Source organism: Mytilus edulis, chromosome 1 (assembly GCF_963676685.1).
Source record: "Mytilus edulis chromosome 1, xbMytEdul2.2, whole genome shotgun sequence".
NCBI lineage: Eukaryota > Metazoa > Mollusca > Bivalvia > Mytilida > Mytilidae > Mytilus > Mytilus edulis.
In genome coordinates, this window is record NC_092344.1 from 46,926,428 (window position 1) to 46,945,087 (window position 18,660).

The window sequence follows — 18,660 nt, forward strand, 5'->3', positions numbered from 1 at the left end:
TTTGTGAGACCGACTCCAGTGTTTTAGATTTTATAAGATTTATTTCCCTTAAATACACTTGATTAGTAGATGAAATATTGGTGTATAAAGACAACTTTTGAATTTGTGCACTTTGCGGTACATTGCTTTTGTTATTAAGTCACAGTAAGAACCTATCACTGGATGACATTATTTAGGCAGCTTGACCTCAGGACAACCCTTGTAAATCATTCATTATAATCAACTTGAGATTGGTATATTTGTAGTTATATTAAAATAGGAAGATATGATATGATTACCAATGAGACAACTGTCCACTGGAGTTGAAATCACATTGATATAGAACCACATGAAATTAAGAAAACATATCAAGTACATGCTGTCCTAGGAACATATGTTTTTTAAGCTCCCCTCCATTAAGGAAAGTAGTAAATAAACTGAAACTGATGTATAATATATGACATAATTTGTCCTTTTTTATTAGAAGGAAATTATTTTATGCCAAGTTTAAACCTGATCAGCACAGTGTTTGATTTTTAATAGACCTGAATAAGATTATCTCCAAATACACCCAAAGCTTATATAAGAATAACACATATAGTGCAAGAAAAAGATCCTATCTATTATATTAGAATTAATTAATAAATGTTGAAATTATTGACTTCTTTATAATATATTTTATTTATTTCACGTTGCATTTAATTGTTATTTTGATTAATATAACGCCAAAATAAAATATGATCAGTCAGTGTCGGCCATTGTTTCATAATTGATTTAGTAACACCTTAATGTATGATTACTCTTTTGAAAAAACTATTAATGATAATTCTGAAGGGAAATAAAGGCTTATAACTAGGAGGAAGATAAAGTAATTGGTACAATAAAATTGATCAATTTGAAAAAAATCAGCTATCAGAAATCCAATCTTTGGGAAGTTATTATAATAATTAATGGAATGCTTATGTATATATATTTACAGCTTTAAAGCATGAAAACTTTTACTCCAAATTTGAATTTGAAAAGGCTGTTATTGATAGTATAGATGCCCACTATCTTGCTTACTATGGTTCAATTTTGTCGAGTCTGAGACTTTTGTTCCAAAGGCGAGACATAGTGATCCAAGTCTGTTATAGTCGGTGGCAGCGTCGGTGGTGTTCACATATATTCACTCTGTGGTTAAAGTTTTAAAAATTTTAAAATAACTTGCTTGAACTATCCTGGATTTCTACCAAACGTGGACAGAAGCTTGTTTATGATCAAAAGGTAGTGTTCAGAACCTCAGAATTCAGTGAATTTTTGAAAAGAAATATCCTTTTTATCTGTATTTTACTTATAAATTGGACTTAGTTTTTCTGCCAGTTAACATTACAGTCATGATTTTAATACTGTAGTATATAAACCATTATCACAAATAGGAAAATTGTGGATAGCTTTAAAAAAAAATATTGTTTTCTTGAATAAGTGGCTGTTTCGAAAATTAATGAATTAACTTTTACTTAATTAAAATATTTGTACTGTGACAAATTGTCTTTAAAAACACAATTGCTATGCACAACTTGTATATTTTCTTTAAATTTTCAAAGTAATCAATGGTTACAACAAGGAATAACAATTAATTATCAGATATTGACAAAGCTATTGGTAATAATCGATGCCAAAGATGATTGGGTTTGTGTCATCTTCACTTGATCTTTGTCTTTCAACAGAAATGATTTCACAGAATTATATAATCTTTGGCAAAATAAAATTGAAAATGAAATATGTAGAAAATAGCAGCTGATAAACACAGTAGTTGGTAGATATCAGATTATAAATATCTTAATGAGAATCAGTTAAAACCAATATTAAAATCGTGAGGTTTGGTAATCACACTTGCTCCTTGTTTACTATAGATCATAAAAATGTTTAGGAGTTTGCTGAACAGATGATGAAAAGTTTACTAATATTTGACTTACTGGGTTTTTTTTGTGGAAAGGTGCAGAAAATTACTTAAAAGTTATTTTAAATGAATTATTATAAAAAAAACCTGAGTTTTACAAGGCCATTTGTCACCTGTTGAGATAGAACATTGTTAACTTTTGTCTGTTATCACTTTTTAAACAATCAGAAAAATAGGTTGTATCCTTTTAACATACTCAGGTGGACCATTTTGCAGACAACAAAAATAGTGAATTCAGATTTGTTTCTGACCTTTTAAAAACTATATTTTCTGTTAAAACTTCCACTAACAATTGGACAAACATAACTGTTTGTTTGTTCTATGCACCTATTATTTATACCACAATTACCAAATTGAAAATGATACTAGAACCATCATTAACGACAAAAAAATAATTCAGAAAGAAAAAAATCGCTTGATGCTTAATTGTTTCAAAAGTTTTCAAAAATAGAAACATACATAATATCAGACTCTACACATTTTCAATTGCATTACCTGAAATATCGGGCTCTGAATTTAAAGAATTTTACATGTTTCATTTCAACACTGAACATTTCCCAAATGTCATTTAACGTATCCAAAAGCATAAAACCTGTTTCAAAAATAGGATTTTTGTACAAGTCATTATGTTTCCTTTGACCTTTTAGTGTTTGGATGCAAATAGTAGAACTAGATACTTTGTATTTCCTTTTACTGTATACATGTATTTAGTTATTAAACGTTGCAACTGATTAAGGACCAGAGTACTTTAAAAAAAAAAAAATGTATCTATGACAAAATTGGATTACACCACCAAATATGTATTTCACCTTTTAAGCCATAACACTTTCATATCTACCCATAATTGATACCAATCCTCTGCAAACCCGTGAATCAGTAATGCTGATCATTGGAATAACTTGTAGAAAACAAAAATAGTAATATTTACCTTTTTTGGACAGAAGTTGCAACTTATAACATTGGAAGATTTCTAGGCTTCTTTTATACATAAGGCTTTAATCTGTATATCTAAAAAATAAAGATAAGTCAAATTGATCTACCGATATGTTGATTGTGAAGATATTGTGAATGCAACTGAAAAGTGTTTCTTTCTGTGTAGAAAATAAGATAGGAAGCACGTTGGTTGAACATTGAATATACTTTCTGTGTTTGTGGTTTTGTTCTTGTTGACATTAATTCACCAATCCTGTATTTTGTTCACACAGTTAAATTGTTAATGGCCCATATTTTGTTGTGTGTAAAATAGGACGTCATCACAGTTTTTGCAACTGCCTTTATTTTCTAACAATCTGTTTTGGTCCAGATGTAAAAAAAAAAAATGTGTTGTGTTTGAACATATCGCTAGATTTTTTTAACATTTTGAACCTGTTAGAAATGAAGGAAGTTATTTTTTTTATGCCAGTTACTGAAAATTGATATCTGATCAATTTTGTTTATATATCTGAGAACGGAGTTAGTTACAGGATGAAATAAATCTCTCTAATCAACAATTATACAAATTGATTCTGTGTTTTAAAGCCACTTTTAAGCACTGCTTTAGGGCTATTTCTTGACGCCCAGTTTTTATAGGTAGAGGAAGCTGGTTGCCAGACCACTCATCCAATGAGGCCCTTAATTATTCATGGAAATGACATTGCTTAGCAGAAATACATACAAAGCTTTGAAACTGTGCTAGTGAAGTCTTTGAATGTAAAGTGATGCTATGAGAGTTAATCTAAGATAATTATACATCCCACTACCACCTCTTTGAGTTGATAAGTGTTTCAAGGTCTTGCGTGTCTTAGTTTTTGATAAATATTGACTTAAATTGCCTTTATTGGCCAGTTAATGATCGCCTTTCTTGGTCATTATTGGTAAGTTATATTGAATACTGTAATTATGGCTTCAATTCCAACATCCTGAATTACAAAAATTTATGCATTATTGCTAAAAATATCAACTGAACATGACCTTTTGTCACGCTTAATACTATTTGTCAGTTGCTGTTGTTTTTATCCAGATTGGTATTCAAAGGTTACACTTGACCAAAGTGAGTGAGATACCTTTGACTATCAAATGCATGTCTGCTTTTGTTAAGTTATACATTAAGGTCTGAAGAATGAAACCCAATGTGGAATATCAAAATAAAATGTTATATGATTCTTTTAATTTTGCTGATTTTGATGCACATTTGAATAACTCAAGTTTGTTTTTATCTGTGAATATGTTCTGCCTGTTTTTAATTTTGTTAATTTAAGAGTTGTAACATTAACTCTCCCTTTCCTTCAAGGAAAACAAAAACCTAAATGAAAGTTAACTCCATACCAGAATGAAGAAAGAAATATTCTGCCTGCATTATGCAGAAAAATCCCACCCTAAACGTTATTTTTTGTGTTCACATGGCAGAAGATTAACCCATAGGGATATTGTTTACAGAAAAAATAAGATTGTTTAACCATAATAAAGTGATCTATGTTGTTTATAGGCATGTACAATGGCTGGTTTTAGAGTTTATTATTCTCTCACCATGTAGCACAGAATTTCGATATTAGTTTAAAAACCAACATGAATCAGTACTACTCGCATGGCTTAGCCTTTGCACAGAATTAATTATGTTTTTGTCTACTTGTTCCATGGGGAAATCACATGAGTGACCACTGTCAAATTGATCACAAGTTGCATAGAAATTGTACCTGAATTATTTTCAAACAGCATTCAGATGATATAACTCAATTTGTTATGCACATTTTATTTTAAAAATGTATGGTTTAACCTAAAATCTGAACCTGTTTACTAAAATATTAACATTAAAGAGGGACGAAAGATACTAGAGGGACAGTCATACTCTTATTTAAATCGAAAATAAACTGAAGATGCCATGGTAAAAAATGAAAAAGACAAACAGACAAACAATAGTACACATGACACAACATGTAAAACTAAAGAATAAGCTACACGAACCCCACCAAAAACTTGGGGTGATCTCAGGTGCTCCGTAAGGGTAAGTAGATCCAGCTCAACATGTGGCACCTGCTCATGTTATAACAATTCTGTAGGTCACATTCATGAAAGGGAAGGGGATTGTAGTTATGACGTAAGGAACATATCCGATATCATCTGTGAAAAAGTTATTCCATAACGGTCAACCAACTCGTGATGCTATCCGTAAAATTTACGAAGGGCACCTTGTTGCGTGTTCAGGGTTATTGAGCATTACTTATAAAATCTTGCATATTTACGGTACAGTCCAGTATATTGGTATACCTTCAACTTTTGACTTTACTTTTCATTTTGTAAACTCATGAAACCAGCTAAATACAGTTAATCATTGGATTGCAATTATAAATTTAGGATTGAACAATTTTGATATTTTTTGTCCCTTTGGAAGACTTAAACAATTATAAAAACAATTGTATTTGTGTGATATTGCAAATATGACGAAATCAGTAAGGCATTGCACCATATAACAGGCTGTGCAGACACAGGATTCCACTGCCAGTGGTAGTGTGTTGTGATTTTATATGTCCATTCATATGTTGGTTTTTGTTTGGTCTATTCCTACACAGGTTTTAACTCTGCTATACCAGTTTTACTGGATTTCGAAAAAAGAAATCACACATAAAGCAGTATCTAATGGTAGTATGCATCTTTCAGTTATATGTTTTATTAACCCAAATATTTATAGATGCTTTTGGGAGATTTTTTTATAGCAACACAAGGACATTACCATGTAGAATTGGGGTAAACATTTTGTATACTAAACTCCCTCTAACACAACGATCATTTTTCAATGAAACTTGTGTATGCTTTAATTCATCTCTGATTCTCTATTTTTTAGATCCAAGTATTGTACCCTCATAAGCATTGACTTTTCCATGCCTAATGATGAAGTTAGGGAATGAACTTGCAAGGTAAGAGTTTTTTAGTTTTATGGATGTCTAAAGAAAATTCCTGAAAAAGCGATATCTCAATTAGTCCGGAAAAAGGTTCATTGGCCTTTTTTAATAGGCTGAGCAGTCACATTTACTATTCCAGTATATTACATTGTCATTGGTAGTATATAGACAGCTGTATAACTAAACACCATTCATAAAAGACATTTATCTATCAAAAGGTCAAATTTTCATAATTAAATGTAAATATAAGAATACCAGGAGAAAATGTAAAGTAAATATTTTTGTATGATACTGTGTTTTTTATAGGTGTTATAATTTGCAGTTGTTTCCACAAACATCTTGTTTGTTTTTTACTTCTTTTTTTTTAAAGCTTTGAAATATATACTTATTCATTCTTTAAAAATAAATAACCATTTGAATAAAAAAAAATCCAAGTAATTGGAAATGTATCATGATAGGAAAAGTTTAATTTTTATACCGATTTGCTTCACGAAAATGTCAAAACATCAACAATTAGCATTGAAATGTCAGAAAGAGAATCAATTCATCAGTATAATGATCTTTTTGTAAGATGTCTTGTTGATTTTAGGTTTGTTTGTGCACACAGATAATATTAAAAGTTACTAATTTTCTCTCATATTGATTCATATGTTTGACTTGGTCCTTGTTAATGAAAAAGGCCCCCCTTGAGATTGAAATCTATATTTAGTGTACGCTGGTCCATGTAATAACAGAATATGATTAACAGTTTTTCTTTAATTACTACTTTTTGATACATATAATTGTTGTGAAAATTTGCCAATGGGAAGGTTTATTTGACATCTGTGCCACATAAGGGACTGAAAAGTGAGAAATTCTTCTTTGAAACATGAGCAAAAATTAATTACTCAATATGTATTGATTACTTAAGTCAGATCGAAGGTTTTCATATATATATATTTACATTTCTTGGGTTAGACTTGTATGGTTCAAGTTGAAGTGATTTTATAAAAGGGAATGGTAAAAATATCAATATTCAAATTCAGAATCAATGCTCACTGTAAATGTGCTAGTTTGAAAGTGAAAATTAACTCCTGAAAATTTATACATAGATTGGAACTCTTTTGAACGCTTAGTTTTTAAAGTCCTCAGTAGTTGGTTTAAATATGTTCAGCAAGTGTAGATATTCGGACATAGTATAATGAAATGAATATTTCAAATGGATCTCATTTAAATCAAGCTACACTGACTGCTTCATGAAAATGACATGAGCTAATTAAGAAACATTTCTTTCATATCATGCTCTATGCTCATGTTAACATGGCATGGGTAGGAATTTTATTTGTCAATATCTTTAAACACAGTGTTAACGAGATATAGAAATATTGATAAATACCTACCCATGACAAAATGAGCATAGACCATGACATGAAAGAATTACTTTAATTCTGATATTGAAATTTAGACCTTTTTAGGAGAAATGGGTCTATAAAAAAAAAGCACAGTTTTGATTTGATGAGGCAAAAAGATATCAATAGTTTCACAATGCTTAGAATGAATTTACTTATAAACTTACTGTTTAAAACATTTATTGAATTTATGGTGAGCAACTCCTGAAGAAATATCCATTTAGATATAAATTAAATTGCAAGGTCAAACAGGTATACCCAATGTTTGTTGGGAATAAGAACATAGAAATTGTTTCTAAAGCGAAAGAAGTGCATCATATTATAATCTAATATTGAACTAATACTGTTTACAAGTACTTATTTTGTAATTACCCCAGTACTTTTCTTTTTTTCTTTACTAAAGTTAAATATATGCATAAAAACTTAATACCATACCATACAAATATATGTATGCAACCTGTTGCTGCAAAGAGTATTTTCCCAGTGACAATTTCATCACTTGAACCTATTATGATTCAGGAATACTTTAAAAGTAGATTTAGCTTCAGAAACAATAGTAGAAAAAAATTATTGACATTTTTCTATTAAGTATATATTAAACAAGAAACATATAAAATATCTCTCCAAGAACAGTTTAACTTTGTATAATGCACTTTGACTTAAATCCATGTTCTCTTTAGTTTTAATTTCTGTATCATAAAAATAAGGAGATGTATCATAATTGACAATAATGTGAGACCAAATGACATGGATGAAAGCGCTGATAGGTCACCATACTTCCCTCAACAATGAACAAAATTCATACTCCTTGTTTTAAACAAAGATTTTAATTCAAACCCTATAATAAAAAAAACTCATACTGTTTAGTAACCTATACATTAAATTGCATGACGGCTTTTTCTCAATATCTCATAATAAAAGTGAAAATCTATTAACTATGTCATATATGTCCCAGGCAGCTATGACAAAAATAGATTATTTGATATTAACATTATTACCATAGGCTGTAATATGTTGCAGACTTATAGGATTAGCAAATTATAGATGTCCTATTAATTTACGGCTTATACTTCGATATACATTGACCATAAGTTTTGTCATCTATTTATGGAAATCTGCATTAACAGATACTAGAAAGAAATGTAAAAGTTGAACAGTCTGTTAGAAATATATATCCCCAAAAAAATGCAGGTATTCATGTTCGAGATCTCAATTTTAATAGTTCAGTTTTATTACAGTAATATAAGAGATTTTTTTTTAATGGATGCAGTTCCTATAAAACAGCAGAAACTGCTAGAAGATCATTTTGCTGTAAACAACACATTAGCAACAGGAAATTATCATTTGTTTTTAATTGTAGTTTTGAAGAGTGACACTACAGAAACTATTAACAAAACAAAAGCTGCATATGAATTTTAAGATTTTAAAATGTAATGGGTTATATATGTTTATCTACTGTAACGAAAGCAACAGTTTCAAATTTTAGTTGAAAAAAAATGTTTTTTTGTTGTTGTTTTTTTTTTTTAGGAAAGTGGAAGAGTGAGGTTATTCACTTTTCTTTTTTCTTTACATCTGAACAAAGAATGATATTATTTAAAAAAAAAACAAAAAAAAAAACAATTGTCTACAATAATGATTAAAACAAAATCATAAAAGTCAAAGTTTCTCAGTCTTTCTGATAAACAAATGTCTGTCAAGAAATTTGGTAAGCAAACAAGTTAATGAAATAGAATGTTCAAGTTTCAACAATGATAATTTAAAATTTAATTAAATAAAATGTTTAAGTCTCAACAATTTAAATTAATAGAATGTGTAAGTCTCAACAATTTAAATTATTAATATTAATTGTTCTTCCATTTTCTTACCTTAATATTGTAGTAATTTAGACCAAGTGTTAAATTCCAATAAGTGTAGATAATTATTATATACTATATTAATATACAGATATTACAGTTGTTTCTTCCACCTGTCTGATACTATTGCATTCATAGTCTGAAACCCTTTGATTATGTACACACACAAGAAAAGTGGTATTTTCCTCCAAATGTTTTCTATAGATCTGTCTTATTGGCTGAGCAGTCATTAGAACGACAGGGCGATTTCCTAACGATATCTATGGCTTCCTTCAGTATTGTAAATGGCCTTTGATACTGGCTTATGATATTGATGTTTACCTTCCAAAGCTATAATATTATACTCATTTCAACTTCCATTCCTGGTTTTTATCTGATTTTTTTCAACAGCAATTATTTCTAGATATGGATACTTGAATGCACATTCAGTTTTACTTAATATCCAACTTCTATTAAAGTATCATTTTTTCTTGCAAAGTGCGGAAAAGGTTGTAAATAAGTTTGACAAAGTATTATTGTTAAGACTATTGACTTGAAAATGAATTTAATTATTAAGGATTTGAAAGTTGTGTTATTTTATGTAACTGATAAATAATAATTTGCCTGGCTGATTTCAAGATAAAAGTAAAAGGGACTTATCAGTTTAGCAGGATATAAAGTGGTGAATGCTAGTGTAAGGTGCTATTGCATGTTATTCTATTATTATATATCATATCCAACATCAAACTTAGGCTAAAAACTCTCCACATCTCTTTAAACTAACAGTGCCATGGTTTTTCAATTGAGGTACCAAATTTATCACAGAGAATAATTGTCCTTGCAAAATCTCTTTGAGGTACATGTACTGTAAATTCAGAAATTATTGCAAGGTTTTTATTATTCTGAAAAATGCAACAGAGTTGTAAACGCAATAGTTTAAACTCGCATTTTGAATTATTTTATATAAATGCAACAGGATTTTTCTCAAAATCGTAAAAATTAAAATCGCATTTATTTATAAAATGACAAAATCGCAATAATAAATGCACACAATAATTTCTGAATTTACAGTACTTAATTGGTTGTCCAGATTTTATTTGATTATAGTGATTTGTTTGTTTATAAGGAAAATTATGTGCTAATGATACCAATAAACACAATACTTTAGAGAGTTCATATTTTGGCACTGTTTGTTGTACAACAACTAAATAATTTATCTTTGTTTATGTTAATTAGTCAATATAAACTTTCCCAGGAACCAGGTCAATGATTTCACTACACTTAACTATTTGGTACATTTAGGTATATGAAAGAAGAAGTATAAAAGAGAAGATTTAGTGAGGTTCAACTAGAAAAAGGGTTGTGTGTAATTTTCAACTATTTTTACATGATTTAAAACGGAAGAAAATGGAGGGGTCCCAATTAACCCACTTTCTCTGATCTGCTAAAACGTATACAAATACAGTCACACCTGTTTTAAGAGACCACTGAAGGGAGAGCAAAAAGTGGTTTCTTAAGACATGTGGTCTTTTAATACAGGTTCAATTTATATGAAATGTACTACAAAGGGATCTAAAATTGGTGGCCTTTTAAGCAGGTTTTCAATGAAGGGAAAAATGTACATGAACCATTTGATCATGTTTTCCTCAGTAAATTCAAGACAGGGTAAATTTTGATAAATATGTTCATCTAAAAACAAAAAAATAAAAATAAACACATGCATATCATTCAATTACTTTTAGGCAACACTGGTCCTGTCCCTGTGCTTAGCCATGGTTTTAGACTGTTTGCTTATTTACTTCTTGCAATGATATTTTGTCAAGGATAGGTTGTTTTTACTTTGAAGGTTTCTCCATCTTGAAGATGCTGCATACATTTTCACCACTGCATGTTACACAAACTACAATCAATCAATCGATTCTTATTGATTTGTAATGGTTTAGCTTAAGTTGTTGTCTACTTTTACAATGCCATATGTTTTTTCATCAAGAATTTATTCAGAACCCAAGATCAATTATTTCCTCTCACAAACTCTGTAAACTGATTGATTGTAATGGATAATTACAATCACATTTTTATATTAATTAATTGGCATGCTATTGCCATAAAACTTAACAACCTTAATTCAGTTGCATCAAAGATGTTGACTTCAGCAAACCATAAATCAGTCAAACCAAAAAATTAAAATAGACTTTTATATGTTTTATCTGCAGTGCATTAAACTAATTCAATTAAGAACCGAGAAATTTTCAATACATTTCTTTCAAATTTTACCAGATTAATATTGTTTTAAGACTTTGATGTTAATATTTTGGCTTAGCTTAATGGAAAAATGTCAATATCACCTGTAATGTTCCAGGATGTCTGTTCATGTGGTCAGTAAATTTGCTTTACATTTGATCTTTCTGATCTTTTCATCACCTATTCTGTCAGATGTATTAGAGATTGAAGCTGTTTAACTATTACAGTATGAAGGGTAATTTTGCATCTTGGTGAACAATATTTAATGCTTGCTGAGAAACAATAGATTAGTATTAATTGTCAGCATTTTCATAGACATTAGAATACATAACCAATCTTTATCTGCAGCTAAACTATCCTTAGGTGTTTTTTTCTTGCATTTAAAACGTTTGGTTAATTTGTTCTCTAATGTGTTAAAACAAAAATATGCCTCTTCCTAATTAAATCCTCGCAGTATTTAACATAAATTTCAGTAACAATATGTTATTCCCTTTTTTCCCAAATTTTTTAGGGGTACTTTTTTTCAAATTTCAATTTTTTTGAAAAGTTTCTAGAAGAAATCTTTAAATGCACAGTATTGCGTAATAGATTTTTAAGATCTTTGACACATTTATTTTGAGTCTGAAACCTATATAATGTCAAAACTTTGATCACAATCTAAATTCAGACTGTTTCAAACTTGAATATAGTGTCCAAATTTGGCCCAACTGTTCAGGGTTCAACCCCTGTGGTTGTATCAGGCTGCGCTCAGCAAAGTGTTTTATTAGTTTTTATCATGCTATTCAAACTACATGTATGACAGGGGTGAAATCCAGGGGGAAGGGTTCCAGGGGTTGGAACCCCCCCCCCCCTTTGTTTTGGATGATCAATGCATTTTGAATTGGGACATGTAGTTGGAAGCCCCCCTTTGTCCTGGGTTAGGAACCCCCCTTTTTAAAATGGCTGGATCAGCCCCTGTATGATTAATTGTATTGGTAATATTTTCTTTAAGCTGCAGGATGGGAAAAAATTTGCCTGACACTTAGTTGAAATATATTGACATAAGTTCTCTTTCAAATTTCAAATTTCTGATTTTAAGTTTTGGAATATTTGAACTTGTGAAAAAGTGTGAATTTTCCTGTTTTCTGACAATTTAACTCAAAAACACTTTGGTCAGTTTTCATGAAACATTGGGGAATTGTTTATATATATTGATGTAAGTTCCCTTATAATTTTTAAAAAAGTCAGACGTTGCAGAGTTGTGAAACTTTATTCCTTGAAAAATCATCAAAAGCTGTCCTTTTTTCCCACTTTGACCACACCCTGAATTAAAGTTGAGGTAGCCTTAATAGTGCCAAAATGATATTTTGTGTTGATGGTTACACTGTGTGTGCATGTTGATTTTAAAGGGTGTGGGCTTTTGGAGCAGTGCTCACAGTATTTTAAGTTGATTATATTAATCATTTAAAGTATTATAAAATACATGTAAATGGGCGATTGGCATATCATGTGCTTATGGCACAGCTCTTAATTGAATATAGGACAAATTTTCCTCAAGTATCAAACATTACTTGAAAAGAATAACATTGATTACCAAAAATATTGAACAGCATTACTGACCACTCCAACCACCAACAACTGACTCCTCTGATAAAACCAACATCCATACAAAAAAGAACAATAACTAACAACACAAGTTGATTTCCAAAAACAGGAAGTTTGAAGTTTGATTTAAATTTATTGAAAGCATAACAGCAATTGGACAATATATCAAACCAAATAAACCACTAAGGTATTACATCCATCCGCTTTTGTCATAAGACAGATCAAATTCAAGTTGAAAAATGGTACTTGAGTTAAAAATGCAAATAAAAACTGCTACTTTTTTAGCTCACCTGGCCCAAAGGGCCAAGTGAGCTTTTCCCATCACTTGGCGTCCGGCGTCCGGCGTCGTCGTCCGGCGTCGTTAGCTTTTACAAAAATCTTCTCCTCTGAAACTACTGGGCCAAATTAAACCAAACTTGGCCACAATCATCATTGGGGTATCTAGTTTAAAAAATGTGTGGCGTGACCCGGTCAACCAACCAAGATGGCCGCCACGGCTAAAAATAGAACATAGGGGTAAAATGCAGTTTTTGGCTTATAACTCAAAAACCAAAGCATTTAGAGCAAATCTGATATGGGGTATAATTGTTTATCAGGTCAAGATCTATCTGCCCTGAAATTTTCAGATGAATCGGACAACCCGTTGTTGGGTTGCTGCCCCTGAATTGGTAATTTTAAGGAAATTTTGCTGTTTTTGGTTATTATTTTGAATATTATTATAGATAGAGATAAACTGTAAACAGCAATAATGTTCAGCAAAGTAAGATTTACAAATAAGTCAACATAACCAAAATGGTCAGTTGACCCCTTTAGGAGTTATTGCCCTTTATAGTCAATTGTTAACAATTTTTCGTAAATCTTAGTTATCTTTTACAAAAATCTTCTCCTCTGAAACTACTGGGACAAATTAATCCAAACTTGGCAACAATCATCTTTGGGGTATCTAGTTTTAAAAATGTGTGACGTGACCCGTTCAACCAACCAAGATGGCCATGGGCTAAAAATAGAACATAGGGGTAAAATGCAGTTTTTGGCTTATAACTCAAAAACCAAAGCATTTAGAGCAAATCTGACATGGGGTTAAATTGTTAAGCAGATCAATATCTATCTGCTATACAATTTTCAGATGAATCTGACAACCCGTTGTTGGGTTGCTGCCCGTGAATAGGTAATTTTGCTGTTTTTGGATTTGGATGAAACTTAGCATGATTGTTCCTTAGATTATCCTGCACAAAGTGTGTGCTTCGATTTTTGATCCGTCAAAAAACATGGCCGCCGTTACTTAAAATAGAACATAGGGGTCAAATCAGTTTTTGGCTTATATCTCAAAAACGAAAGCATTAAGAGCAAATCTGACGGAATAAAAATGTTCATTAGGTCAAGATCTATCAGCCCTGAAATTTTCAGATTAATCAAACAAACCATTGTTGGGTTGCTGCCACTTAATTGGTAATTTTAAGAAAATTTTGCAGTTTTTGGTCATTATCTTGAATATTATTATAGATAAAGATAAACTGTAAACAGCAATAATGTTCAGCAAAGTAAGATTTACAAATAAGTCAACATGACCGAAATGGTCAATTGACCCCCTAAGGAGTTATTTTCCTTTATAGTCAATTTTTAACAATTTTCATAAAATTTGTAAATTTTTATTAACATTTCCACTGATATTACTGGGCCAATTCATTATAGATAGAGATAATTGTAAGCAGCAAGACTGTTTAGTAAAGTAAGATTTACAAACACATCACCATCATCAAAACACAATTTTGTCATGAATCCATCTGCTTCCTTTGTTTAATATTCACATATACCAAGGTGAGCGACACAGGCTCTTTAGAGCCTCTAGTTCAGATTTATACACTACAGACAGATGACCTGTCATTCATAAGAAGATATTGATAGTCCAGGGAATAGTAATTAAAGGTACTCTTCAAGGTCAGTTTAATTAAATAAGTAGAAAGCTTTTGTCTTTGTTGTAATATTGCATGACCTGTTTAATGTAATTGGTTTAGCCCTTATCATTTTTCAAAACCTCCATCCTTGTCACTAAATGGTGGAAAATGTTGGAAAAACAGGAAATTAGAGGTCTGATAAAGCAGAACTAATGACCACATCAAAGCTTTAACCAAGAATACGTCATTTATACAGATTCAATTTGATGTCATCACAATTGTATTGATTTTTGTGTTTTCTACAAGAAATCGGTCAAGATTTGCATGAAAGATACATGTTATATTGATGAATTGAACAGTGACATTTTGCTTTATCCAGATCCTGCTGCTATGGCAGCTTTTGTTTTTACTTTTCTGTACTCAGCTTTAATCTTGTTATATCATGTGTATTGTCTATCTCTTTATAGTTAGACAGACCTGAAGAACAGTGTTTTTCATTTGACTGATTTGACTGTTGATTTGAACAATCATGTGCTTTCTCTATGAAGTCATTGTCATTGTGTTCATTGTGTATGAGGTCACATTAGCAATTCAGTAGATACCAAGAAAATTTGAGGTCTTAATTGAATTTTGACTAATGAAGAACTGAAAACAAATAACTTTGTGTACAGTATATGATAAAAGAATAATCAACCAGTTCAGGAAAGTTTAAATCTGCTAAAAATTCCAGAAATTTATATTTATATAAAGATAAAAGATAAATGTAGATGTGTTATTAAGTTTGAACAATTGTAGATAAGATTAGATTGATGGACTGAAAGTCTTGTAAAAAAGGAAGTTGAAAGACGCCTTGTCACTTCTTCTTAACGAAAATTCACTTTTTTTAAATTTTATAATTACCATGTTTGGCGGGAAGCCAGTAATAGGCCAGTCTTATCTCTTGAATTATAATTTCAAAAGAATATATCTGTCAATTTAGAATCTTCAAGATAAGATTTGTTTTGATAAGCTGTCTTTTATAAAGACTTGATTTAAGTTGGTGAGGATTTGATGTATAATTTGACAGTATTAAATCTTTAAAACATCAAATAACTTCCCCAAATTATCTAACATTCTTGTCAATCAATAAATCACACCTAGAGTTCACACACCTCTTCTCTTTCAAGAATCTGAACGAATTTATTGCCTGTCCAAAAAATTCATTACAAATTTTAAGATTTTATTTGATAATGATTTTTTTTATCAAATTATATTTCATTAATTTTCATTTTGTTCTTTAAGAGCACATACCAAAACAATAAAAACAGGTTTATTTGTTATTTGAGATAGATAGCTAATGAGTTATTTAGAGAATAGGGGTTTACGTATAGAATGAAGCAGCATCTCAAGAATGTTTTCTTTTATAACTCTCGAGTATAACTGATGAGAGTGAAAAAGGTATATAAGAGTGAAGTGATCAGATTTCATGAGGGAGTGTGAAATTACTCTTTAACAACTCAGCTAATCAGTCTTAATAACATTTTTAGAATTTTAAAAATCATTTGCCTATATATAATAACCTAACATATAAGATTGATTACACAAATTGAATATGAAACATTGTTTAGAATTTCAATAAAAAATTAGAAAGCCCTGCCAATATAGTTGATAATATAATGAAATGAAGCCTAGCTCTTTTTGCTACAAATGTGACCATCACTTGCCGTCATTTTGTATAATTTAAAAAAAAAAAAAAATATGCAGTTATAACTAACATCTTCTGATGCTGTTGGCATTTTTGAAAATGAAAGTAAAGCTTAAAACACAAAAGTTTGGCAAAAAATGTCTAGTCATATGAAAGCAGTATAATTCAAATGAAATCAATGTTATGTTGCAGTAATTTGCATAATGAAGATGTTAATTTCAAAGTTGATAACTCTAAAATATTTATAAAATTTTAATAATTATGATTCATGTATGTCATAGAATAATTAAAGATTATTTTCAACGAGATTGATTTTCTTGGTTTGATTTCTCGGACGGGGAAAGCGAGAATTGCAATCGAGTTGAGATGACCAATGATAATCTGTTTATTGCTATTTTACCTATGACGACATGGTCAATTTCATGTCAATTTTGTTAGCAACGCCACGTGCCTCCTTAGTTTCTAGCGATAATTTTCCTTCTCAAGTGAGTAGCATGATATGAAAAATTATCACAAATAAAGATCAAAGGAATAATGCACAAAATAGCGATAATAATGTATTACATATATTACATATTTCTATTAACTATTTCTATTTTTTATAGTTATTTAGAATTATCAACTTAGAAATCAACATCTTCATTATGCAAATTACTATTTATATTTTCAATATATAATGTCAACTTCTTTTTCAAATTTATGGAAAAACAGAATTTTAACATATTTGATGAACAATGTTTAAAAATGGTGTTGTTTAACTTCAGAGAGGGGAGTGTAATGATTCTAAGACGACAGGGGTTGCTCTCATTTAGAATAGTAAACAATTATAACAACATGAATGGGATTAACTTACAAAATTTATATATTATACAGTCAAACCGAAGTGGGTTTTCATATTATAGATAGTGGGCTGCCTTATACATATATAGCTTTTGAACCCATGGACATATTCTATCATGATACCTTTTTTTTAAGATGACATGGTAGGCGATTCTTAATAAAAAAAAATAGTAGAATGTATAATCTTCAAACTATTTTCTGAAAATATTTCAAATATCTGACTTAAAATTTCTTATATGGTCAGACAAATTCATACTTACTGAAATTGTTTAAATTGCTGTTAACTGTAAATATAATTCAGATCATGGAAGTATTATCTAGCTTAAAATACTTTCATTTTCAGATGGAATCAAAAGATCTAGTGAAATGACCAGTTCGGTCTCGCCTGTATGCTGTTGCCATGACTTAATGGCAACAGCATTCACAAGCTTTTGTCAAATATCTATAAAATGACTTTGCCAATGATATTACTTAATGAGATTGTGGACCATTACATCTAGGAAAACTGTATATTGAAAGGACTTGGGGCTGATTTAGAGCTTGATATTTGTCTCTGTTGAAGACAGAATGTTGACCTGTAAATGTTCTGGTGTTTTTGCTGGTTGGTTGGTCTTTTATTGACCATTTACCTCACATTTGTATTTCCTACTGTTTCTCATCATCTAAAGATCTTTATACTTATAAACCAAAGATGTACTATGGTTTAATTTAAGACATGTGTAGGTGTTTTTGCTTTTTTGGACTTTATTTCCGTATGTTGGTCATAATTTCTTATGATTAACAGCTAGGGGACATATGTTTTGTATGAAAAGCAAGTTCTAATTAAGTATGAAATCGTCATTTTTTAAAAGCCTTTGATAACTGTTCCTTAATTAGTTACTGTAGTGCCTGGGTAATTCTCATCAGATGAAATTAACTCATTTTTATTGTGTGATTTTTTATTTGGATTACCAGGTAAACTAAAGATGCCAGCAAAACAAGTTAATTCTTCTTAATGACATTTTATTGCTTTTGTTTTTTTACTATTCTATTTGTTTACTATCCAAGACACAAAAAAGGAGGTTAATTGCTATAATTGCCAATGAGACAACAATCCACCAGAGACCACATGACAAGGGTATCAACAACTACAGGTCACAGTACAGCCTTCAACAACCACTGGGATGAAGTATCTGGGGTTGGGACAGGCATATTACCAAATTAACATCAGAAATTTTGCTTGGTTGAATATTCTATAACAATATTCTGCTTAGAAATAATGTTTTCACACAATTGGGTTACCAAATATGTGGTAAGCATCCAAGTCCTCATATTTCTCAATGAAATGGGAGCTACTTGTTAGCTGGTTTATAGTGATATTTTTCTAACACAAGTACATGTTACTTACAAAAGTAGGTTAATAT

The 18,660-nt window shown here is 30.3% G+C and overlaps 2 protein-coding genes and 1 long non-coding RNA gene across 6 annotated transcripts in view; 2 read left to right on the plus strand and 1 right to left on the minus strand.

Moving 5' to 3' along the window:
• LOC139483987 (protein MON2 homolog) overlaps positions 1-18,660 on the plus strand; it is a 287,784-nt gene that overhangs the window by 107,466 nt on the left and 161,658 nt on the right. The gene's annotated exons all lie outside the window — the stretch shown is intronic.
• LOC139484035 (uncharacterized) overlaps positions 1-18,660 on the plus strand; it is a 107,965-nt gene that overhangs the window by 27,171 nt on the left and 62,134 nt on the right. Inside the window, exons 5-6 of the long non-coding RNA XR_011655106.1 lie at positions 5,736-5,808; positions 14,693-14,776. This is a non-coding gene — a long non-coding RNA (uncharacterized lncRNA). The remainder of the gene's footprint in view (positions 1-5,735; positions 5,809-14,692; positions 14,777-18,660) is intronic.
• LOC139484008 (G-protein coupled receptor dmsr-1-like) overlaps positions 1-18,660 on the minus strand; it is a 92,172-nt gene that overhangs the window by 20,738 nt on the left and 52,774 nt on the right. Inside the window, exons 1-2 of one of the 2 annotated variants that reach the window (XM_071267737.1) lie at positions 9,047-9,510; positions 2,847-2,926 (exon numbers count right to left, since the gene is read on the minus strand). The gene's annotated coding sequence lies outside the window, so the exon portion shown is untranslated. Of the gene's footprint in view, positions 1-2,846; positions 2,927-9,046; positions 9,511-18,660 lie in introns of those variants that run through there. The other variant, XM_071267732.1, reaches the window with a different exon arrangement.